The 24,911-nt window shown below is 43.9% G+C and overlaps 1 protein-coding gene across 1 annotated transcript in view; it reads right to left on the reverse strand.

The window, feature by feature from the left end:
• Positions 1–15,643, reverse strand: part of babam2 (BRISC and BRCA1 A complex member 2) — a 306,288-nt gene extending 290,645 nt beyond the window's left edge. The window contains exon 1 of the mRNA XM_039749544.1: positions 15,563–15,643. The gene's annotated coding sequence lies outside the window, so the exon portion shown is untranslated. The remainder of the gene's footprint in view (positions 1–15,562) is intronic.
• Between the last annotated feature and the right edge of the window lie 9,268 nt (positions 15,644–24,911).

Consider the following 24,911-nt stretch of genomic DNA (forward strand, 5'->3'; position numbering starts at 1 on the left):
CACTTTGTCGTTGATAATGATTTGTTGTATCGGGTCGCTGAACATGAGGGAAGGTCGGAAGTTGTTGCTAATCCCGCTGACCTACCGGCGGCAGGTTTGCGAAGTTAGCACACTCCCACCTTCTTGGAGGCCATCTCGCTCCGATAAAACATTAGAGCGAATTAAGCTCCGCTTTTTCTGGCGGGGATTAATGAGGAGGTTAGCGCTTTGCTTTCCTGTCCGGAATGTCAACTGCGGCAAATTCCTAGGAGGACCGTGCTCCTCTGGTTCCCCTTCCCCTTATTGATGTTCCTTTGATAGGATTGGGGTTGACATAGTAGGACCCTAGAACCCTCAGCCGAGGATATAAATATATACTCGTCCTCGTGGATTATGCTACCCGATTCCCTGAAGCCGTTCCGTTGCTTTCGGCTACCACAAAAATATTGCACGGAACTAGTAGGAGTCTTTTGCGAGTAGGCATTCCTAGAGAAGTCCTGACGGACCAAGGAACGCCTTTTACCTCGGAAACGCTCAAGGAGACTGCCAAGTTACTGAAAATAAAGCATTTAAAGACCTCGGTGTATCATCCTCAAACCGATGGCCTAGTGGAGAGATTTAATCAAACTCTCAAGCAAATGCTACGTAAGGTAGTCAGCAAGGATGGGAGGGATTGGGACCAACTCCTCCCCCTTGTCCTCTTTGCATATCGGGAAGTTCCTCAAGCCTCTACGGGGTTCTCTCCATTTGAATTACTGTACGGAAGACAACCCCGGGGTTTATTGGATATTTTAAAAGAGGGCTGGGAAGGGGAGGCACAGCCCTCCACTAATATTTTGGAATATATCGCCCAATTTGCGCGGTAGATTTGATGCAATAAGACCGATTCTAAAAAGTCATATAGAAGAGGCGCAATCAGCACAGGCCCGCCTTTATGACCGTGGCACGACTCTCGGGAGTTCCAACGGGGATCGCGTCATGGTATTGGTACCAACTTCTCACTCTAAACTGCTCGCCCATTGGCTAGGCCCCTACGAAATTAAGGAAAGGAAGGGATTGGTTGACTATTTGGTGAAACAGCCCAATCGCCACCAGCTGAGCGAATATATCATGTAAACCTGCTGAAACCGTGGAAGGAGAGGGTCCCGATCCCTCCTCCGGACAGCCCTGCTCTCTCTTGCTGAAGTAAGTTCCCTTAATTTCGTGAGCAGCTATCCCCAGGCAGAAACAAGAGCTCAAGCAGCTATCCGCTCTGTCCCAGAGGTGGTAAGTGAAAAACCCGGTCGGACCTCTCTGATTGCGCATGACATATTGACTGACCCGGGGTGATCGTCCGTGAGCGACCCTACAGACTCCCGGAGGCAAAGAAAGTAGAAGTGGAACTGGAAATCAAGCGAATGCTGGCACTAGGAGTAATCGAGGAAAGTAGTAGTCCCTGGTCCAGTCCCATCGCCTTGATTGCTAAGCCTGACGGCAGTTGGAGGTTTTGCAATGACTTCCGTCGGCTTAACCAAGTTTCCAAATTCGATGCTTATCCCATGCCTCGCGTGGATGACCTCCTCGAGAGACTGGGACCAGCCAAATTCTTGACTACACTTGACATGACAAAGGGGTACTGGCAGGTTCCTTTAACGGAGTCCGCGAAGGAAAAAACCGCGTTTAGCACTCCTAGCGGACACTGGCAGTATCGTGTCCTTCCATTCGGTTACACGGGCCTGCGACTTTTCAGCGTCTGGTGGACAAAGTGCTCCGCCCCATAACTTCGTTCTGTGCTGCCTATCTGGATGACGTCGTCATCTATTCCAGCACCTGGAAGGAACACATACAGCAGGTCACAGCAGTATTACGGACACTGGGAGAGGCCGGGCTCCGAATCAACCCCAAGAAATGTTTCTTTGGATTGAGGGAAGCCAAATATTTGGGCTACCTAGTGGGCCGGGGTACTGTGAGGCCACAGTGTTCCAAGTTGCAAGCCATAATGGCCTGGCCCGTCCGCAAACCAAGCGGCAAGTCCAATCCTTTCTCGGTTTGGCGGGTACTACCGCCGGTTTGTGCCTCGCTTCTCCGAGAGGCGCGCCTTGACCGACTTGACAAAGAAAAGAGCTCCTAATACGGTGGTATGGTCTGATAAAGCGGAAGCTGCATTCAGTGACTTAAAAAGGGCTCTGACTTCAGCACCTATCTTGATCTCCCCTAACTTCTCTCTCCCTTTTATCCTCCAGACGGACGCTTCGGACACAGGCTTGGGTGCCGTGTTGAGCCAAAGCGTCGACGGTGTTGAACACCCCGTTATGTACCTGAGCCGGAAACTGTTGGACAGGGAGACCAGGTACGCGGCGGTGGAGAAAGAGGCTCTGGCGATCAAATGGGCGTAACTCAGCTGCGGTACTACCTCTTGGGTGGCGTGTTCACTCTGGTGACGGATCATGCACCTCTGAAGTGGATGGCCCTTCACAGGGAGTCAATCCACGGGTCACGAGGTGGTTTCTTGACCTGCAGCAGTACAAGTATCGCTCGTTCATCGACAGGGGTCTCTTCATGCCAACGCCGATGCCCTCTCCGGGCCCACGACTCGGTGCAGGTCGCCCGACCCGGGTCTGGGCTGAGGGGAGTCTTGTCACCTGCGTGTGCATGGGAAGCAGCTGAAGGGCTTAGGAAATACTGTTTATACATCTGCCCAGGGGGGGTGCACTGACGCTCTTTCTGAGTTCTCTGCAGGTCTTACCCGGGAAATCCCACCAGGAACCGCCATTTCCAGGAAGGACACATCACTTCCGGTTCCGGCCCCAAGAATGAGGTCACTTCCGGTTCCGGCCCCAAGGATGATGTCACTTCCAGTTCCGGCCCAGAGGACGACATCATTTCCGCCCTCTGTGCTATAAAGCTCACTGCCTTGGCTTAGGCAGGCAGTTCTGTTTTGGACTCTGTTGTGAAAACTACTTTGCAATGCCTCAACGACTTTTGCAGCCGGGAAACCGTAATAAACGGGTGGCTGCCCCAAACCTTCCGCGTCTCTGGTCTCCACTTATTACAACAGTCATGGCCAAAAGTTTTGAGAATGATCCAAGTGTTGGTTTTCACAAAGTATACTGCTTCAATGTCTTTAGATCTTTCTGTCAGATGTTTCTATGGTCTACTAAAGTAGAATTACAAGCAGTTCATGAGTTTCAAAGGCTTTGATTGACAATTCCATGAAGTTTCAAGAGTCAATATTTGCAGTGTTGGCCCTTCTTTCATTTTCAAAACCTCTGCAAATTCGCCCTGGCAGGCTGTCTGTCAATCAACTTCTGGGCCATGAATAAAAAATGGGACCAAAACATCCTCCAACAGCAACTTCTCCCAGTTTGGTGACCAACATGATGGGAGCACCGGGCTATGAGGCAAACGTGAGAACTAAGTGGCTCAGGGATCAAAGCATCGAAAATTTGGTGGCCCATGGCCAAGTAAACTCCTCAGACCTTTAATTCCATTGAGAACTTGTGGTCAATCATCAAGAGGGTGGACAAACAAAAAAACACAAATTCTGATTATGCAAGAATGGGTGGCTGCCATCAGTCAGGATTGGGCCCAGAAAGTTGATTGACAGAGAGCCTGCCAGGTCGAATTGCAGGGGTCTGGAAAAAGAAAGAAGGGCCAACACTGCAAATATTGACTCTGCGCATAAACTGAAAGTAATTGTCAATAAAAGCCTTTGAAAGTTCTGAACTGCTTGTAATTCTACTTCAGCACACCAGAGAAACTTGATAAAAAGATCTAAAGACACTGAAGCAGCAAACTTTGTGAAAACCAACACTTGGGTCACTCTCCAAACGTTTGGTCATGACTGTAAGATAATAATGTCTTTCTTTATATTTGTAAGTCAGACATACCGATTGTAATATTAGTGTTTCAGTAGGCTTGTTGTGCTTTCATGCCCACCTTACCAGCTCCACAGTCTTTAGAACTGACTCAGGATGTGAAATTTATTGTAGGGTTGGTGGGGATAGACGTGCTAAAGTACAACACCTTATAAAAAGTCTAAGAAATTTGAGGCATTCTGAGAAAGTCTACACAACAAAGAGTACAAAAGGGGACAGTAGAGTCATAAAAGACTCTATTAAGAGAAAACAACATGGCCGTAACTTCTAACAAGTGCCATGCATGCCTCTCCCGACATTTCACTAACTTGTGTGGGGGACCTGTAAACGTAGAAAATACGGTGAACAAAGAAAAATACAAATCTGCTTATTGAAGTGATCTCTCAAGGTAAATCTGAAACATTAAACTAATCCGTAATTCAAAGCACACAAATGATAACACAGACAAGTCTGTAAATTCACCAATGCTTTTTAAAGGGAGATTTCAGAATTTCAAACATTTGGACAGTGTGCTCTGTATTCAAGATTACTCAAAGTAAAAGCAATTTTCCCCACAAATTTCCTTGAAGAGTAAGTGTGTCAAACTCCAAGAAAATGGGCCCACCAGAAGTCGAGTTGTTTCATCCAGAGAGCTAGAAGGGCACGGCGATCACAGGAGATGCTTTTCTCATTATATGCAAACGCACCTAAAACATCTTATTTGAATTCAAATCCTGACATTAGCGTGCTTATCTATTTGACCCTGCAATCATTTCACCATTGTGTTAGTTACTCCAGACATGCTGTGTATCCCGCCATATTTTGCAGATCTGCCTTTGCACATCTCTTCCACCATTTTGAATGGCTGCCCATAACTGTCATAAAATGGGCAGCCTTCTGCTTCTTGAATAGCCCCCACCTTCACTTCACAGATCTGTCAACTTCACTGTTCTGTTTTTTAATCAATAGGGGAACAGAGAACAGGTTTCTATAGCAAGTCTCCAGCACCATAAACGTTACTTTCTGCTGCAGATCCTGTCCTGATTTAAGGCTCATCTATACTTCTGTGACAAGTGTGTGCTGAAGCCCGTCTCACCTGTGATGTATCTACAGGGTATCAGAACATTGAATAAACACAATTATGCACACCAAACAATTAATGAATGATAAAGTAAAGTATCAATTAGTCATAGAGTATAGAAGAACCAATCTGTCAACAAAAGTATATAATTCCACTCTATGCATTATTATTAAGGAGGAACAATTTTTACATTAAAAAAAATGATGGAAAGTTGATAAAATACCCATTTTTAATTATCTCACATGTCATAACAAATCTACAGGGTAGCATGAGGCCTCAAAAATGTGTCTATGCGCCACATCACTGTGCCCCCTCTGACTCCGATTGAGCAGTTTTGAAAACAACGCATTTCCTGAAATGTGTTTCTGTTCTTCTTCCAGTTTGGAAGCTGGTAAGTGTAAGAAAAAGTAGAAAAACGTGAGGAACAAGTACGCATGTGGAAGAAAATGTGCAGCAAGAGGAATGGTGATCCTGGAAGGCAAAAACTTCCTTGTTTGCTGCCACCTAACGGTTGATGTTCACGCACACGGATAAACTGCTTCGATGGCGCGGACTACATGCATACCGAGGCTCAATGCAGAAGTATATATCAGCCTGCCTGCACTCTTAAAACTCCACTGGAGCCACTTGTGTGAACGCACTTCACTTTAGTGTGTTACTTTCATTGTCAGGAAGTATTTACTTCACAATAATCAAAAAACACCACACATATTGTGGACGTTGTGAATTTACAAATGGATAAATGGAACTGACATGCAGATTACTAGAAATGAGTAAGCCGAGACTTTTTTCATGGACGCATTGTTTGCTATGAATGAGACAACACACTTATCCCAAAATACAATTCCTACTTCTGTTCAGGCATCTCAACACAATATTTCTGCAATATTAACTCTCTATTATAAAAAAAAAAATCTTGCAACGATACAAGACTTTTTTCTTGCGACGAGACGTGATATTTGGAAGAGAGACACTTTCACGTCCCGCGAGATGGTCAAGTCACGTCATACTTACAACCTTTGGAAGCAAGTCCCGTGATACATATGCAGAGCAGGTTAGAGATCATGGAAGTAGAAAAATTCGAAAGTCTCAAAAAATGAAAGTAAACATTGCATTAGTGCAAACAAACGGAAATTATTACTTGGTGAAATAACAGAACAGCGAAAGGATATCAAATACTGTTTGAGGACGTCTGGGGGGGGAAGAGAGATAAGGCAGTGAGACAAAAGGACAGCTGCTGTACAGGCTTTTAAACATTTGAACTGCCAAACGAGATGCAGCAGCAAGCCAGCAGCTGATCAAGCAAAGAGGAGGTAAAAAAACACAACTTTGTTTCCCATTGGATCACCATTTAAGAGAGGGAGTCGGAGTAACGGCCGTGACTTCTTGGGGTGCGTTCAGCCCCCCCTTCACAACAGTGCGTAGCGCTGGCAGGGAGGGAAGGGGTAGGCGAGCGAAGCCCCCTAGTTTTCATAAAAGAAATGTTCTGTACATTTATTGCTACTTATTATTAGATACTCAAAGTGAAACATTAAAAAAATATAAAAAAGTGTACTAAAAAGTAAAAACATCAGTCATAAAATAAAAGGTGGGAGCTTTTGCTAAGATTTTAAGAAGTGTTTTTTGAATGCTGATTGATGTAAAGCGCCCCCCCTTTTATTTTACGAGTGATTTAGGATAGACTTACTTTTAACTTTTTAGTACACTTTTTAACTTAATATAAGCACTGTTTTAAAAAGTATTTTTTTATATATACAGTATATTATTTTCAACTTTTTAGTCTTGGGCTTGTTTCAGTTCAATCCGTTACTAGCGCCATCTATTGGTAAAAACTTGAACTATTCTTCATATGAAAATTTCATTTCTTAATTAACGTGGATTAATTGATCAATTAGTGGAACTGATTATTGATTCATGCATTGTCATCGGAAGTGAGTAAGTGTGCAAAATTTCAAGTCATTTGTACAATAGGAAGTGGGTTACATATCGATTACAAGATTTGCACCAGACAACAAACAGGTGAAGTTAATATAAAGCATGGTAATAATAATAATAAAAAATAATAAAGCACGGTAAAACCTATAGAAACCTGTGCCAATACAGAGGTTTTTGTAAGCCTTTCATTTTTTAGTAAAATAAAGTCTTAAATATTAACATACAATATTTGCAGTACATTCCCATAAGACATATTGCATGTTAATTAGTACATGCAAGTAAGAATTTCACCGTACTCTATACACGTGACATTACAGACCCCATAAACCTATGAACATGTTACGCGGGTGCAGAACTGTCCAAATTTAATTTGTTCTTTTTGCTTTCTTAGTTAACATCCAGCGCTACTCCCAAAGTGTCTGTCCTTTACTTCCTGCTTGACTGCTATTAGCTGTGGACGCACACTGGACATGCACTCAGCGGTCACTTTATTAGGTACACCTGTTCGGCTGCTTGTTAATCAGCCAACCACATGGCAGCACCTCAAGACATTTCGGCCTGTAGACATTGTCAAGACCACCTGCTGAAGCTCAAACCGAGTATAAGAATGGGGCAGAAAGATAACTGAAGTGACTCTAAACGTGGCATGTGGTCTGTATATTTCAGAAACTGCTCATCTGCTGGAATTTTCATGAACAACCATCTTTAAGGTTTACAGAGAATGGACTGAAAAAGGGAAAATATCCAGTGAGCGGCACTTCTCTGAGTAAAATGCCTTGTTGAGGCCAGAGGTGAATGGCCAGACTGGTTCGAGCAGATAGAAAGGCAAAAGGAACTCAAATAAGCACTCGTGACAACCAAGGTATGCAGAAGAGCACACAACACGTCAAACCTTATAGCAGGGGGGCTACAGCAGCGGGTGACTACACTGGATGCCAATCCTGTCAGCTAACAACAGGCAACTGAGGCTGCAATTCACACAAGCTCTCCAAAATTGGACAACAGAAGACTGGAAAAAACGTTGCCTGGTCTGATGAGTCTCAATTTCTGTTGCAACAATCGGATGGTAGGGTCAGAATTTAGCATCAACAACATGAAAGTGGGGATCAATCCTGCCTTATATCAACGGTTCAGGCTGCTAGTGGTGGTGTAATGGTGTGAGGGATATTTTCTTGTCCAACACAGCATTGTTTAAATGCCACAGCCTACCTGAGTATTGCTGCTGACCATGTCCATCCCTTTATGACTGCACTGTATGCACCATGTGAAAAAGCTTATATTACCTCAAACTGGTCTCTTGAACATCACAGTGAGTTCACTGGACTCAAATGGCCTCCACGGTCACCAGATCTCAATCCAGTAGAGCACCTTTGGGATGTGGTGGAAGGGGAGATTCAGATCATAGATGTGCAGCCAACTGTGTGATGCTGTCATATCAATATGGATCAAAATGCCTGTGGAATGTTTAAAGCACCTTATTGATTCTATACCACAAACAATTATGGCAAAAGGGGGTCCAACCTGGCACTAGCAAGGTGTACCTAAGAAAGTGGCCGGTGAGTGTATGGAGCACTTACAAGGTTATATTTTCTTTTAAGAAAAATATGAATATGAACAATCTGCTTGAACTGAGACCTCTCCTTTGTAGAAATATCACCTGCAGTTAAAAGCCATCGATCACGGAGTAACGACATAGCAGAGACAGATGCACAGCAAATGATTTGACCTGGAAATGACATTTTGGGGATTTGGCCGCTTTCTCACAGGGGTTCTTAATCTATTTTGGGTGGCGAATTACTGTTGTAATTAATGGTAACGTGTCGAGGATGTTGTGCAAAGTGGATGACGGTGGATCTGCACCAGAAGTGTTCATGGGTTACGTTACCTCTGTGGATACCTACAGGGCAGGTTGTGGGTCCTACCAGGGACACAGAGGGGATTAATGGTCCCTACTTTGTAGGGCTTCAGCCTTATCTGCAAGTGCTTCTGAGAGATAATCTTGTGACACTGAAGTACAGTACTTCTGGGTTCTTTATAAAGGGAGCTACCCCACCTGAATACCAGGAGCCACAGTTGGGGGGGAAGTGGACGAAGTTCACTTGCAGGAGCAGAGAAGGAAAAGAGATGGAAGAACTAACTGCACTGTGTTTTGGTTGGGCCTTTTTTTGAAATCTTTATATAACACAGTTATAAGATTAAACCTTTTATTTAAACTGAGGCTTGTGTTTGTGCAATTGTGTCTGGAGTTTGGGGTGCTGCAACGCTTCCTGGTGGTCACATTTTCTCGCGTATATGTTCGATTCTAACCTTCTTTTTGTCTCAACCATGATTATATATTATTTTTAATTTTTTTTTTTATGCACATCTCCTGCTCAAACGTTGTTCTGCCAGTTCACTGACAGAACAATACCAGGTCAAATTTTGTATTGTGGAAGTATTTTGTCCCACACCTGTTGTTTTCCCGTTGATCTCCGGTGAAGCCTTTTGATAGGTCGCAGTTAGGTTAGGTAGACTGTGTCACACACATACGCATGGGAGGCAGCTAAAGGGCCTGAATGAGAGTAATTCCATGGCAGACCAAGAGGTGGCAGAGTACACTGACTCTTCATCTCACTTCTCTGCAGACCAGTTACGGGAAATTCCGCCTGGCCCTGATGACATCATTTCTGGCTCTGGGGACATTGATGATGTCACTTCCAGTCCCGGGCCTAATGACACCACTTCCAGTTCCGATCCCATTGATGAATTCACTTCCTCTGCTTACCTTTAAAACCACCATATTGACCATCTTAGATCAGTTCTGTTGTGGACTCTAATCTGTAGTACGTTTATTCAGCCAATTCTGCAGCCAGGAAACCAAACTACGGGTGGCTGCCCCAATCCTTTTTGTGTCCCTTTGTCAAGTTTATGACAACTGTTATCCCAGATAGAAATTTTTTGCAGCAGGAAAGAACAAAAGCACATAGGACTCTGTTACAGAGAAAATAAGGCAGGATACAACATATGACAGTAATTGTAACAATCAGCACACACACCCACAAGCTTTCTACAAATAAGAGTAATTAGGACACAGTAATAACTCAGAATTCAGCAGGATCTGTACAACAACTAGAATTCATAATGCTTATAGCTCTGGGGGGGAGAAAAAGTTCTTAAACCTGTTTGTCTTTAACCTTTAGAAGAGAAATCCACAGCCTGAAAGACACAATGGCTACTGACAGACAAAATCAAGTCGGCTTTCTTTCTAACTTGCTTGTGATACTCGTCGGTGACAGGCGGCAGCTGCAAACAACAGTTTTACTGCTTGACAATGCTGGATTAGACATGGTCATGGAGATACATTTGCCTAATTTAACATATTAAAAGTAAATGTGTCACTATGGTTTGGCCCACTTTCAAATATTTGAGTTTCTTTAAAGAGAAGAGCCGTTTCTGCTCTGTTTTGTTGTTCTGTATGGAGTTCAAAGGACTACATGAGAGTATTCTTGTGGTAGACCACCTGCAGCCTCTGCAGTTTTCCTATCGAACAAAGTCTGCAGTGGAGGATGCAATTATCCATCTCTCCACAATGCTTATTCTCACCTGGACAAAGCTGGCGGTACTGGGACAATTCTGTTTTATGATTTCTCCATTGCCTTCAATGCCATCCGGCCATCCCTGTTATGGGGTCAACTCAAGAGATATGCAGGTGGATGAGCCTGTGGTGTCCTGATGATGGCCTATCTGTGAGGCTCAAGGACTGTGTGGGCAACCACAAGGAACAGGTCTGTCTGTTTTTCTCTTCACCTCTGACTACAAATATAACAGCAGGTCATGTCAGAAATTCTCAAGTGATTCTGCACTTCTGGGGCGTAGTGATATGGTGGGATATCATTCGGAGAACTTTAAGAATTGCCTGCAACTCAACATCAGTAAAACCAAATAAGTGGTTATTGACTTTCACCACACCAAAGGGCCTCCATGTCCAGTCACTATTTAGGGAGTGTATGCAGAGTTGGTCCACTCCTACAAGTACTTGGGGGTCCACATCAATGACAGGTTGGACTGGCCTCAGATCACAGAGGAACTAAATAAGAGAGCTATGGAGACTGTGTTCTTTTAATGTGGGAAATTACATCCTTCACATCTTCTACAACTGGGATTTTCCATATGGTGTGCTGAGCTGGTGACATCACTTCAGGGGAGGACCACTGAATCAACAAGCTAATTAAAAGGTGTGAAGGTCGGCTGGGACGCCTTAAGGCTGAAAGGACAGGGGGAGACAGCACACATAGGGCATTGTCTCCCCTGGATCACTAGATGTCAGACTCCCTAGGTTGTAGCAGTGCCACAGATTCTGACAGGGCACCATGGGAACTGGAGTTCTTTGACTCAGCCCTGTTAGGTTCCATGGATGCTGCCAGGTGGTACTGCAGGGACTTGGAAGCCCTACTTTGCCAGGCTCTCGGCCCACCCAGTACTGCTTTTGCACACCAGAAGACCTTCGAGGTGTAACATAAAAGGAGTCAGAATCGGGAGGAGACAAAGACAAAGCTTGCCGGGAGGAGCAGAGGAGGCACAGAGTGAGAGACAGAGAGAAGGCAGCAGCGTGGGAGAGTGCTGTGTGCTATAGTTGTGCTTTGTTAAGTGTGGCTGTGGCGTGGAAAACTATTCTTGTAAAAGAGTTTCCCAAAATAAAAACCTTGTGTGCTGCACTTGTGTCCAGAGCCTGTGTTTTGTCGGGTGTTTTCCCTGGGTGGCCACAAAGGGAAGGCTCAGTTATGGGACTGACTCTGGACCCCCAGAGGTAGAAGTGGCAGAGAGAACGAAGACCAAACTGAGTGCCACTGTGACCAATACTGGGGGACTTTGGGGGATCTTTATAGCAAGAGCAATACGCCTGTATAGTGCCTCACTAGGACTGTGATTGTCAAGTCAGAAGTTTTCTTTCTTTATAGAAAAAGAAAAGCAACAAGAGAAAACAAAATAACAACAAAACCAGACACCCTTAAACAGTGAACCGAGAAAAAAATCTGATGAAAATTTGCCTTGTAAGAATTTTACTTTACAAATTTTAATTCTGTCCATAAGACCCTTGGTTTCACCGTTTGTCTGAATAGAGCTGGCTGCTATCTATTCGTCAGACACTTGAACGTAGAGCGTGCCTTGCAGATACAGTATGGGATTGGTTAAAACAACGGGGAAGATTTTTGAATGGAATACCTGCCTTAACCCAATTTCAGTTCACCCTATAATGGTGGAGGAGTTTTCCGATGGACTCTGACGTCACTTCCACTCATCATCCTGCCTTTTCCGCCTCAGCCTTCATAAAATTTGAGACCTGGAGCTCAGAGAGAACAGAAGTCTACTGAGAGCTACCACTACACACATCAACTCGATGCGATCTTACAGCATTATTTCTGTCAAGCTCTATCCTTTCTTTCATTTTTTTTTTTTTTTTTTTTTTGCCTGGACGTTAAATGGGGTCACTTTGGTGGACCAAATCTTTTTCTTTGTTTCACAGTCATACTGCACAGAAGTGATTATACTGCATAAGTGGCCAATGACACATGCCAGTGCTTGAGATAAGCAGATTTCTGCCCATCTTCTCCCATCTCTAACTAGTCTTTTGCTGGAGGTTAAAGGTTAAAACAATACATATTTTGAAGTAACAGGCCAGTGGTTTGGTTAACTGTATAGGTAAGCAATTCGTGAAAGTAATTAATCAGGGTCATAGATCTATTGCAGTGTTTCCCAAACTCAGTCCTGTGGCCCCCCTGTTTTTAATTGGACTCCTGGGCTAATTAAGTGATGTGTTATTTCCCAAGTTCTGTGTTTTGGGAACAATATAGAAATTAGAAAACTAAGTTTGGTAAAAAACAACAAACCAAAATATATTAAAATGTACCAAGCAGTTACATAGGAATAATGTATTGTTTTCTTTTTAACCTTATTTTAATCTTGATTTTCATTCTACTTTTCAAGGTGTTCTAATTGTTTAATTAATCCACTAATTACTAATCAGTGGGTCTAACGCTAAAGTAGCAGCCTTTGATTTTTCTGTGTTGTTTGCCAGCGCATCTGCTCTGTTCATTTTTAATTGTTATTAATAAGATACAATGAAGGGGAAAAACTGCACAGAGAAAGGGCAAAGTATAATGAAATCAACAAAAGAGAGTTAAGCATTTAAATCGATAGCAAAAGCAGAAACATTTCTAAATGTCTTATAAATGTAAAAATCACGCTGCTGTGCTTTTCTGAATGTAAAATAAGAGTAAAAAAAATCCCAGCTAATTAAATGAGATATCAGGTGTTGTCACTGATTAGGAATCTGCTGGGAACAAAAACCTGCAGCCACAGTGAGCCCCCAGGACCGAGTCTGGGAAACACCTGATCTATTGTTTTATGGTCTCGTGCAATAATTAGTATGTCTGGGTGTGGAACTTGGAAAATAGAAAAGGACTAATTCATCATGTCTGTAATTACCAAATATTACGTGTAAAGGGCCCAGCTGTATCCTCTTTATTGCTTCATATACTGTATGCTTCAACCAGCAAGTAAGCCATGTTTGACATAAAAAGGGTAGGGGACTCTTTAAACTGAAAACTCGAAACTCACACGATTTATTCAAGACACCACTGATAAGGCCTGAATTCATCAATGTAATATCGTACAAGACCTCCTATTTGATGCTTGTGTGATGTGGTCCTCATTGTCTTCCGCATATTAAACCCTTGTAGACATACTTCTGGTCGCTAGCAACTTGTGACACAGCTCTCGCTGGGTCATATGATACAGTGTGGAAACAGTTCTCTAAGTATGCCCCAGTCATTTAATCTGCAACAATTTACTACCAAAAATATGCCAAAATAGTTTGAAATCATTTTAATACGATCATTTATTTATCTAAAATGTATCGGGTTGCTAGTGACCCTAGATATGCTAAAGTGTCAGTTTTTTTTACATGCGCATTTCAAGTGCTGTGTTTGTAAACAGTGATTTCTTTGTATCTCTATGTTCATTACGGCTGCATTTCCATCTTGTTACTTTTTATGTAAGCTTTTACAAGTTTAGAGACGTAAGAGATAAGACAGAAATGCGGAGATGAGAGCCCCTGTCATTGATAGCACAGATGCGGTGCAGAAGTGTGTGCCTTGAGCATGGGAAAGGCACTATATAAATAAAATGAATTATTAATATTCTGATAACATCAGATCATGAATATTGTGGGTAAGAAATTGTAGCGGGGCAAAGCAGAGTGAAACAGTACAAGTCGCATTGCCTGAAACGGCTACAGTACTTACAAAAGGAAAAATGGACCAAAAAAAAAAAGAAAAAGTGGTATTACAGCTGCATTTCTATCATGTAGCTCTTCAGGAAAGAGTGATAAGAGATAAGATGTGCTGCTGACACGTATCAAGCATAGGAAGAAGCTCTTGAAAGATTACCTGTGGCTGATGACAAGTCAAAGAAAGATTGAGAGGCATGTAGCAGGGAGACAAACGATGAACAACAGAGTCTAAATCAGTGCAGAGTTTCACTTCGGATGCCATTTTATTGCTATAAGGGTTGTGACACCCCATCTTTTGGAATGAGAAAGACAAAGTAACACAATGGACACACAGGCACTTATCCTTTCATTAAGGTGGGTCGCGTCAGCAAAGAACAATTGTACTGTACATGTGACAATAAAAAAAAAAAAAAAGACCTTGACTCACAATTTAGAAATGACAATCCACTTAACATGCATGTCCTTGGACTGAGGGAGGAAACCAGAGGACATAAACTGAACACGCAAACTCTATACAGGGAACAAGCGGGATGCAAACCTCACAGCAGCAAGTCTTCGAGAAATTCCAAATTAAAATCTGTCAAATAGCCAAATACGCATTTACAGCAGTACCTTTCACAGTATCCACTCACAATGCCCCATTCACTTCCATCACTGAATTCAACCATTTTATTATCACCAATATTAATAATTACGTATTTTGCTGATGCCTTTGGCGACTGAAAACATTTGAGACCCCCTTGCCCCCCACTGGAGCACAGACAGGTGAAGTGACTTGCTCAGGGTCACAAAGTGTCAGTAGTAGCATTTGAACCCACGGTCTCGGGGTTGCAGTCCAAAGCCTCCACCCTACACCGTCTGCCACCTCTAAAGATGTGCCCAAGCGTTAATAAAGCCCACAAATATTAACCTAAACGGGTGCATCTGCAACGGAACAGTCACATAGCGGACATCAAGACGATCACATCAAACTGCTGCTATTGTTTCTTACACCGAACGATTCGAATCTGTTTTGACTTGAATCAAAATATAGAAAATGGCATATAATTCTAAAGAAACTGAATTCAAATCCGTAGACTTAACATATACAAGCAAAGTCAGCGCTTGACGATGCAATGCAAAAAATAAAGCAAATGAATCTCAAAAAAATACATTCTGTCCAATTCAGCTCGAGTTTGTCCCTGGGGTTGTAACACCGTGTGGCGTAACGGAAACATTAAGGGAGAGTGACGTGGTCCAATATAGCGCCTTATATCCCAAACACAACTCAGGCACTCACTACCTGCAGGCAGCCCAGTCGGACCGGTTGCACTTTTTTATTTTTAAAGGGTGCCTGTTTTGGCGCCTTCTTCTTATGCCACTATAAAAATTCAACGCACTATGCACTGGGCTCTTTGTGTGTGCCATCATACACAATCTCACACCGCAGTTCACTCACTCGCTCGCTCTTGTCTTTATTACCTGCACCATTAACGGTTCTTTTTATCCCCGGTGTCCACACAAAACACAACACTTTCAGTCAATGCACTTCCTGGTTCGCAAGCCCCCAAGGCGATGGCGCAAGCTTAAAATATGCCTGGGAAGAATTTATAATGAAATTTTAAATAATCATGGATGATAGTAGGATTTAATGCAAAATCAATTATATTTATTGAAATATATCAATATTAAAGTCATATTGTTTTACTTAGGACACTTTGACGAAAGAATTAATTATTTTTAAGCAAGGCACTACAACGGGCACCCCGTCAATTCCCAGGCCCCTGCGCGTCCCTCTGCCCGCTCTTTGCACTTTTGAGTCGAGTTGCTTGCTAACAGCGTGCAGCTGCAGCCTGCTTGTGTCCAAACTGGTAACTGTATTTTAATATTTAAAAGCTGAAATGTATTCATAAATGTACTGTATAATGGGTCAGAGTGGTTCATTTTCATGCATAAGTTCTGATTATGAAGTGGCAGCTTGTAATCAAGTGAAACTGTGAACACCTGGAAAATTGCAAACGAAGCATTTATTCGAAAGGTAGTTTTAATGGAGTTAAATAGTATGCAGTTTCTGTTGTTTCTGCTTAGTGCATTGGCATTTCTTTGCATGGTGATACCCTTCACCGTTATTTATTTTAATTTGAGGAGTCTGATGACTTTTAGTTCACGTGATATCTGCATATCACCTGTAACAAATTATTTAAATGAACTTTATAAGCCCATATGTTTAAAGGCATTTATGTTAATGAATGGCTGAAGCGTTCAGAGTAGAAGGGCTGTTTAAAGAGAGCCTTTGCTGATTAATTACTGTACCTTATGTAACGTTTGGTTGTCAACTTTTAACAAGTAGACTTTTGTGTTAATCTGTGTGTGGTAGACATCATCAGAAAATATTTGATTAATACAGTTTGTAGTCTCATTTGGAGCATAAGCAGGAAAATGGCTAGCTAGGGACCCCACAATGACTTTGAGATAAGAAGCAAACCCTCGACCCTTTTTTATTCTCTTTGCTGCATTTCTGTAGTGACCTTCGTCCTTTATAGACATAGTACAGTGCAGTACAGTTACCAGCATGTGTGTGCAGTGTGGCTCGGCCAGGGTAGGTGACACATTGGATTAGGGGTGGAGACTAAACGTAAGGATTTAAAGTCATAACCAACACTTTAAAACATGCATGTGTAGGAATTAATGTAATGGAATGTGTTTAAAGAGAGTTCAGCATTTCATACGTTTGATGATGTGGATATTGGATGTTTGTAACATCCATTGAAGCACAGCTGATTGAGTAAGTCAAATGTACTGCTTGTAAACTCTTGTGCTGCAGTGAATATCTAGATAACACTTTATTTGACCGGAGTTCACATTCCAGGTCCTTCCTGCATGGAGTCTGCACCTTCTCCCCGTGTCTGTGTGGTTTTCTACTGCATTCACCCACAGTCCAAAGACGTGCTGGTAAAGTGAATTTGTTTTTGCTGAATTGGCCCAAGTATGTGTGGGTGATCATCCTGTCCACATGTGCACGTGTGTGATAATTTTCTATATACAGTATATATATATATATATATACATATATACACAGATAATGTAGATAGATATAGATGAAAGGAAGTAAAAACTCCAAACATAAATTTACTAAAGCATAGTTGACTTCTTCACTTCTATAGAAAAGGGCATATAATTTATGAATTGGCATTTCTTGAGTTAGATCTTTTTCCTTCTTGTATGAAACGGCACATAACTTATGAATTCGGTCAATTTCTGGAATGTGTTCAGACTATAGTGTGTGTGTATATCCAGTTATGTTGCTACTCACGTGTTCAAGCTGCATAAGTTCTTTAACAGTAAGCTTCCCATGTTTGCACTGTCACATTCATTTGCTTATAGCTTGTGTGTGTGTGTGTGTGTGTGTGTGTGCTGCGTGCGTGCGTGTGCGTCTTTGTCGCGTGCGTGCTGGGCTGTACTGGTGTTATACAGTATATTCTTGCAGTACGTTTTTAAATATGTACTCAAGAATACAATTACTTTATGAAAGTGAGTACTGAATACTTTTAAACTACATCTCTGTATCCACAGATTCAATCAGCCGAAGATTGGGAATATATAAAAAAAATTCCATAAAGTTTTAAAAGCAAAAGTTGAATTTGCCATCGCTAACCACTATGATGATTGCTCACGAAAGAAGTAAGATATGTTCAATAGCTGGGCCAGCTGCAGCTTTTCGCATTTCACATCTCCTCAGTCTCTCTCGAGTACTTGTTGTTTGAGCTTTGTTCACCTCGCGTCTCGCTCATTTGGTACTTGTGCCTTGTGCGTATCTGGTTCGCTTTAATGTTCAAACATTTGGGAGATATACCACATAAGCTGCTCGGTTTAACGCGACGCTCACTGCAAAATTTACAAGTCCTTTTGAGTTGCGTGACTGAACAGTTGGTCAACCAAGCACTAAAATTTTTATGAACAGGGGACAACCTTCATGCTAGCAGAGCAAGACTTGATGATGGCAGTGCATGAAGATTATCAGCACATCTGATAAAGAGGGGCAGCATTTGCCAAGGAAAGCAAGATGGTGGGGAGAAATATCACTGAAAGAATCAATGCATAAAACACTTAATTAGTGATATCCATGTGAACATTGTGTGGTAAATTGTTGCACTGTGGAAAATGCACCCCTGGTGATATTACTTGAAATGTTATGGATTTTTTATTGCATTTTTGCAATATTATCCATCCATCCATCCTCTTCCGCTTATCGGGTGTCGGGGGCAGCAGCTTGAGCAGAGATGCCCAGACTTCCCTCTCCCCAGACACTTCTTCTAGCTCTTCCGGGAGAATCCCAAGGTGTTCCCATGTCAGCTGGTAGACATAGTCCCTCCAGCGTGTCCTGGGTCTTCCCCGGGGCCTCCTCCTGGTTGGACGTGCCCAGAACACCTCACCAGGGAGGCGTCCAGGAGGCATCCTGATCAGATTCCCGAGCCACCTCATCTGACTCCTCTCGATGCGGAGGAGCAGCGGCTCTACTCTGAGCCCCTCCCGTATAACTGAGCTTCTCACCCTGTCTTTAAGGGAAAGCCCAGGCCCCTGTGGAGGAAACTCATTTCAGCTGCTTGTATTCGTGATCTCGTTCTTTCGGTCACTACCCATAGCTCATGACCATAGGTGAGGGTAGGAGCGTAGATCGACTGGTAAATTGAGAGCTTTGCCTTACGGCTCAGCTCCTTTTCACCACGACAGACCGATGCAGAGTCCGATCACTGCAGAAGCCACACCGATCCGCCTGTCGATCTCCGCTCCCATTCTTCCCTCACTCATGAACAAGACCCCGAGATACTTGAACTCCTCCACTTGGGGCAGGATCTCGCCTCCAACCCCGAGAGGGCACTCCACCCTTTTCTGGCACAGGACCATGGTCTCTGATTTGGAGGTGCTGATTCCCATCCCAGCCGCTTCACACTCAGCTGCGAACCGATTCAGAGAGAGCTAAAGATCACGGCCTGATGAAGCAAACAGGACAACATCATCTGCAAAAGCAGTGACCCAATCTTGAGTCCACCAAACCGGACCCCTCAACACCCTGGCTGCGCTAGAAATTCTGTCCATAAAAGTTATGAACAGAATCGGTGACAAAGGGCAGCCCTGACAGAGTCCAACTCTCACTGGAAACGGACTCGACTTACTGCCGACAATGCGGATCTAGCTCTGACACCGGTTGTACAGGGACCGAAAAGCTCTTATCAGGGTGTTCGAACCCCCCCACAGGATTCCCCGAGGGACACGGTCGAACGCCTTTTCCAAGTCCACAAAACACATGTAGACTGGTTGGGTAAACTCCCATGCACCCTCCAGGATTCTGCTAAGGGTGTAGAGCTGGTCCACTGTTCCACGACCAGGACAAAAACCACACTGTTCCTCCTGAATCTGAGGTTCGACTATCCGACGGACCCTCCTCTCCAGAACCCCCGAATAGACTTTTCCAGGGAGGCTGATGAGTGTGATCCTCTGTAGTTGGAACACACCCTCCAGTCCCCTTTTAAAGAGAGGTACCACCACCCGGTCTGCCAATCTAGAGGCACTGTTCCCAATGTCCAAGCAAAGTGGCAGAGTCGTGTCAACCAAGACAGTCCTACAACATCCAGAGCCTTAAGGAACTCCGGTATCTCATCCACCCGGGGCCCTGCCACCAAGGAGTTTTGACCACCTCGGGAGCTCACTTCAGGGTCCCCAGGCTCTGCTTCCTCATTGTAAGGCATGTTAGTGGGATTGAGGAGGTCTTGAAGCCGCCACGACAGGCACTGCCCACCTTACGGCCACAGCTTGGTCAGCCACCTCAACAATAGAGGCACAGAACATATTAATAATATCAAAAAAACCTTGAAGTGAAACTGCATTAATGTGCATATCAGATATACCGTACATACTCATGTACAAGTCAGGTCTTGAAACCCAAAATATCGATCATAAAATCAGACCCCAACTTAAACGCCTGTTCAAAAATGCAACACTTAATTTTTTTTTTTAAACATCTTGCCTCCTCCAATCTCGCATCAGTTTCTCCGAGGCATCAAATTTTATTGCAGCAGTGCAGTTACCAATTTCTTTTGCTACTTCAACGACTTTTAATTTAAAACCAGCTTCATATATTCTTCTGATCAAACACTCCATCGTAGATAAGGGATGCTCTTACGATAAAGGTGTATGAGGGTGTGAGATACAAAAAACACAAAACGTTGCTTCAGAATAGTTTGGGTATTACTGTGGTCACGTAGGCACAATACATAGAAAAGCAAAGGCCGTGGTTACTCTCTCAGATGGGTATTAGTTAGCATATCACAATCTCTTGGACCAATTACGTGAGTTTTCTGCACTCAACTTATACGACCAACATTATAAAATACCAGAAATTATACGGTAAAATAAAGCCCGGCTTATCCGCGGGAGAACTTATCCACGAGTATATATGGTAGCTACCTACTGAAGAGAGGAGTCTGTAAAGTGGGCAACATAATGATGCAGGACAAAACAGGTTGCTTGGGGTGCCAACTGGACAAAAAAAATTTAATTAAAAAAAAAAAAAACCAAACAAAATAAGGAGAGTTCTCTTAGCAACAATTAGTCCTTTCTAGCGGATGTTTGAAAGCGATTGTTTGTAGCTCAGGTCAGCATCTATGAGGCACATTCCTCAGGAAGCGTCTCCTTTATGTGATGTAGACCAGAAGGGGTGGGTCTTTTGTTTTGGTGCCATCAAGGGCGGTTTCTCAAGGCTGTGAGGGATAAAGGAAGACAACTCTGTTAGAGGCAGCCCCCCTCAGCCTGGGGTGATACTACATACTTTCGGCTAATTTGGAAGATGATCCTCTGGTGCGCATGCATGAAAAGTCTTTAGAGGCATTTCTTTAATTGGCGAAGGACTTCACAGACGGAATAAAGGTGGGCAACTTGTTCCACCACCATGTCTGTTATCAGTTATTATTTCTCAGAAGAGCCAAATTTGTTTAAATGGGACTGTCCTACCTGCAAATCTGTGGAATTCCTCTCTGTGCCCGTGTGTGTGTGTGCAGATGCTGCTTCAAAGTTAGGTACACTTTTGCGATCATTTTGAAGATATGTGTGGCTTTTCTATATTTTGTAAAAAAACTGCCTAAAAAAAAAGGAAATGTCCATTATTTGCATCAATGTGAGCTCAAAGATACAATATGTTAATTCTGAATGTGCAACAAGGTTGCTCTGATATATTAAAGCCTCGGGTGTAAAATCACAACAGCATGCCAGAATGTCCATCTAATTGCGTTTCTCTGAACAGAATTTGCTTGTGTCAACTGCTTGTTCAGGAAAGGACACAACATTTTCAACATTTTGTCAGCTTTTTCTGCCTCAACCATGGAGCGGCTGCTGCTTCACCACCTGAGGCCACAGGTCTTCCATGCCCTCGACCCGCTGCAATTTGCATACCAGGAGAAGGTGGGAGCAGAGGATGCCATACATCGGACTTCCAATACAACTCGGAGTCCTGCCACGTGCAAAAGTTCGCTGACGACACTGCTATGGTGGGCTGCATCAGGAGTGGGCAGGAGGAGGTATATAGGAACCTAATCAAGGACTTTGTTAAATGGTACGACTCAAACCACCACTCAAACCACCTACACCTGAACACCAGGAAAACCAAGGAGCTGGTGGTGGATTTTAGGAGGCCCAGGCCCCTCATGGACCTCGTGATCATCAGAGGTGACTGTGCAGAGGGTGCAGACCTATAAATACCTGGGAGTGCAGCTGGATGATAAACTGGACTGGACTGTTAATACTGATGGTCTGTGCAAGAGAGGACAGAGCCGACTATACTTCATTAGAAGACTGGCGTCCTTCAACATCTGCAATAAGATGCTGCAGATGTTCTATCAGACGCTTGTGGCGAGCGCCCTCTTCTATGTGGTGGTGTGCTGAGGAGGCAGCATAAAGAGGAGGGACAAACTGGTGAGGAGGGCAGGCTCTGTATGTACGCACGGCACTGGACAGTTTGACATCCGTGGCAGAGCGACAGGCGCTGAGCAGACTCCTGTCAATCATGGAGAATCCACAGCATCCACTGAACAGGATCATCTCCAGACAGAGGAGCAGCTTCAGCGACAGACTGCTGTCACCGTCCTGCTCCACTGACAGACTGAGGAGACCCCACACTATGTGACTCTTCAATTTTACCCGTTTAGTTCTGGTAAAGCGTTAACATTATACAAAATTATTGTCGGTTATCTGTTATCACTTTAATTTAATATTGTTCATTTTCAGTTTGCTGCTGCTGGAGTCTGTATCTATCTATCTATCTGTCTATCTATCTGTGGGATCATGGCTCTGGTGCGATGGCTGGTTCGAATCCCATAAACAGTAGAAAACAGTTTTCCCTCTCCCACTTCTTCTAGCTCTTCCGGGAGAATCCCAAGGTGTTCCCATGTCAGCTGGTAGACATAGTCCCTCCAGCGTGTCCTGGGTCTTCCCCGGGGCCTCCTCCTGGTTGGACGTACCCAGAACACCTCACCAGGGAGGTGTCCAGGAGGCATCCTGATCAGATGCCCGAGCCACCTCATCTGACTCCTCTACTCTACTCTGAGCCCCTCCCGGATAACTGAGCTTCTCACCCTGTCTTTAAGGGAAAGCCCAGACACCCTGCGGAGGAAACTCATTTCAGCCGCTTGTATTGCTGATGTCGTTCTTTTGGTCACTACCCATAGCTCATGACCATAGGTGAGGGTAGGAACTTAGATCGACTGGTAAATTGAGAGCTTTGCCTTACGGGTCAGCTCCTTTTTCACCACGACAGACAGATGCAGAGTCCGCATCACTGTGGAAGCCACACCGATCCGCCTGTCGATCTCCCGCTCCATTCTTCCCTCACTCATGAACAAGACCCCGAGATACTTGAACTCCTCCACTTGGGGCAGGATCTCTCCCCCAACCCTGAGAGGGCACTCCACCCTTTTCCGGCTCAGGACCATGGTCTCTGATTTGGAGGTGCTGATTCTCATCCCAGCCGCTTCACACTCAGCTGCGAACCGATTCAGAGAGCTAAAGATCACGGCCTGATGAAGCAAACAGGACAACATCATCTGCAAAAAGCAGTGACCCAATCTTGAGTCCACCAAACCGGACCCCTTCAACACCCTGGCTGCGCCTAGAAATTCTGTCCATAAAAGTTATGAACAGAATCGGTGACAAAGGGCAGCCCTGACAGAGTCCAACTCTCACTGGAAACGGACTCGACTTACTGCCGACAATGCGGATCTAGCTCTGACACCGGTTGTACAGAGACCGAACAGCTCTTATCAGGGGGTCCGGTACCCCATACTCCCGGAGCACCCCCACAGGATTCCCCGAGGGACACGGGTTGACGCCTTTTCCAAGTCCACAAAACACATGTAGACTGGTTGGGTAAACTCCCATGCGCCCTCCAGGATTCTGCTAAGGGTGTAGAGCTGGTCCACTGTTCCACGATCAGGACAAAAACCACACTGTTCCTCCTGAATACGAGGTTCGACTATCCAACGGACCCTCCTCTCCAGAACCCCCGAATAGACTTTTCCAGGGAGGCTGAGGAGTGTGATCCCTCTGTAGTTGGAACACACCCTCCAGTCCCCCTTTTTAAAGAGAGGTACCACCACCCGGTCTGCACTGACCGATGGCACTGTTAGAGGCACTGTTCCCGATGTCCATGCAATGTTGCAGAGACGTGTCAACCAAGACAGTCCTACAACATCCAGAGCCTTAAGGAACTCCGGGTGTATCTCATCCACCCCCGAGGCCCTGCCACCAAGGAGTTTTTTGACCACCTCGGGGAGCTCACTTCAGGGTCCCCAGGCTCTGCTTCCTCATTGGAAGGCATGTTAGTGGGATTGAGGAGGTCTTCAAAGTACTCCCCACTGACCCTAACGTCCGAGTGAGGTCAGCAGCGCACCATCCTCACCATATACGGTGTTGACACTGCACTGCTTCCCCCTCCTGAGATGCCAGACGGTGGACCAGAATCTCCTCGAAGCCGTCCGAAAGTCATTCTCCATGGCCTCCCCAAACTCCTCCCATGCCCGAGTTTTTGCCTCAGCAACCACCGAAGCCGCATTCCGCTTGGCCTGTCGTAGACATGGCACGATACCACTTTTTTATGTCCGATACCGATATTGTGAATTTGGATATCTGCCGATACGTCACAAATCCGATACAGTCATTGAGTCTTTTTTTAAACAGAAAACAAAAATTAATGCTTTCAAAAAAATGTCCAGATACATTTTATATACCTCAACACAAATACAGAAATCATAACTGTGATATAATAAGGAAGAAACATTGCAAAGAGAACATGGTTTAGTAACCGCTTCTTTTTATTTAAATGTCCTCAGTTTTAGCAGCATTTGACGGACCAGCACCATCCAAAAAATCCAGAAAGACAAGAGCAACTGTATACGAAAATAAAACATAAGATGACATAAAAGCTTAGTATCTAAAGAAACATTAATAATGAAATTCAAAGTGCTTTTTAATGCCAAACCAACACAGGAACTGCAATTTAAAATAATGCAACATAAAATATATACTTTAAAAAAATCTAGAATTGACCCTTACTTAATGGTTAACATAAATATACACCTACAGTGGGATGTCTTACTGAACTTGTGGAACTCTTTTCTTGCTTCACTTTAACATAAGGGGTAGGTTTTTCTTTAGAAAGATCAGCATTTCAGCCTTCTCAGCTGTCAGCCTGCTTCTCCTTTCATCAATAATGATGGAGGCTGTACTGAAGAGCCTCTCGCTCTCCACACTTGTTGAAGGTGCACAAAGAAATTTAGCTGCTGTA

Source organism: Polypterus senegalus, chromosome 3 (assembly GCF_016835505.1).
Source record: "Polypterus senegalus isolate Bchr_013 chromosome 3, ASM1683550v1, whole genome shotgun sequence".
NCBI classification, from domain to species: domain Eukaryota; kingdom Metazoa; phylum Chordata; class Cladistia; order Polypteriformes; family Polypteridae; genus Polypterus; species Polypterus senegalus.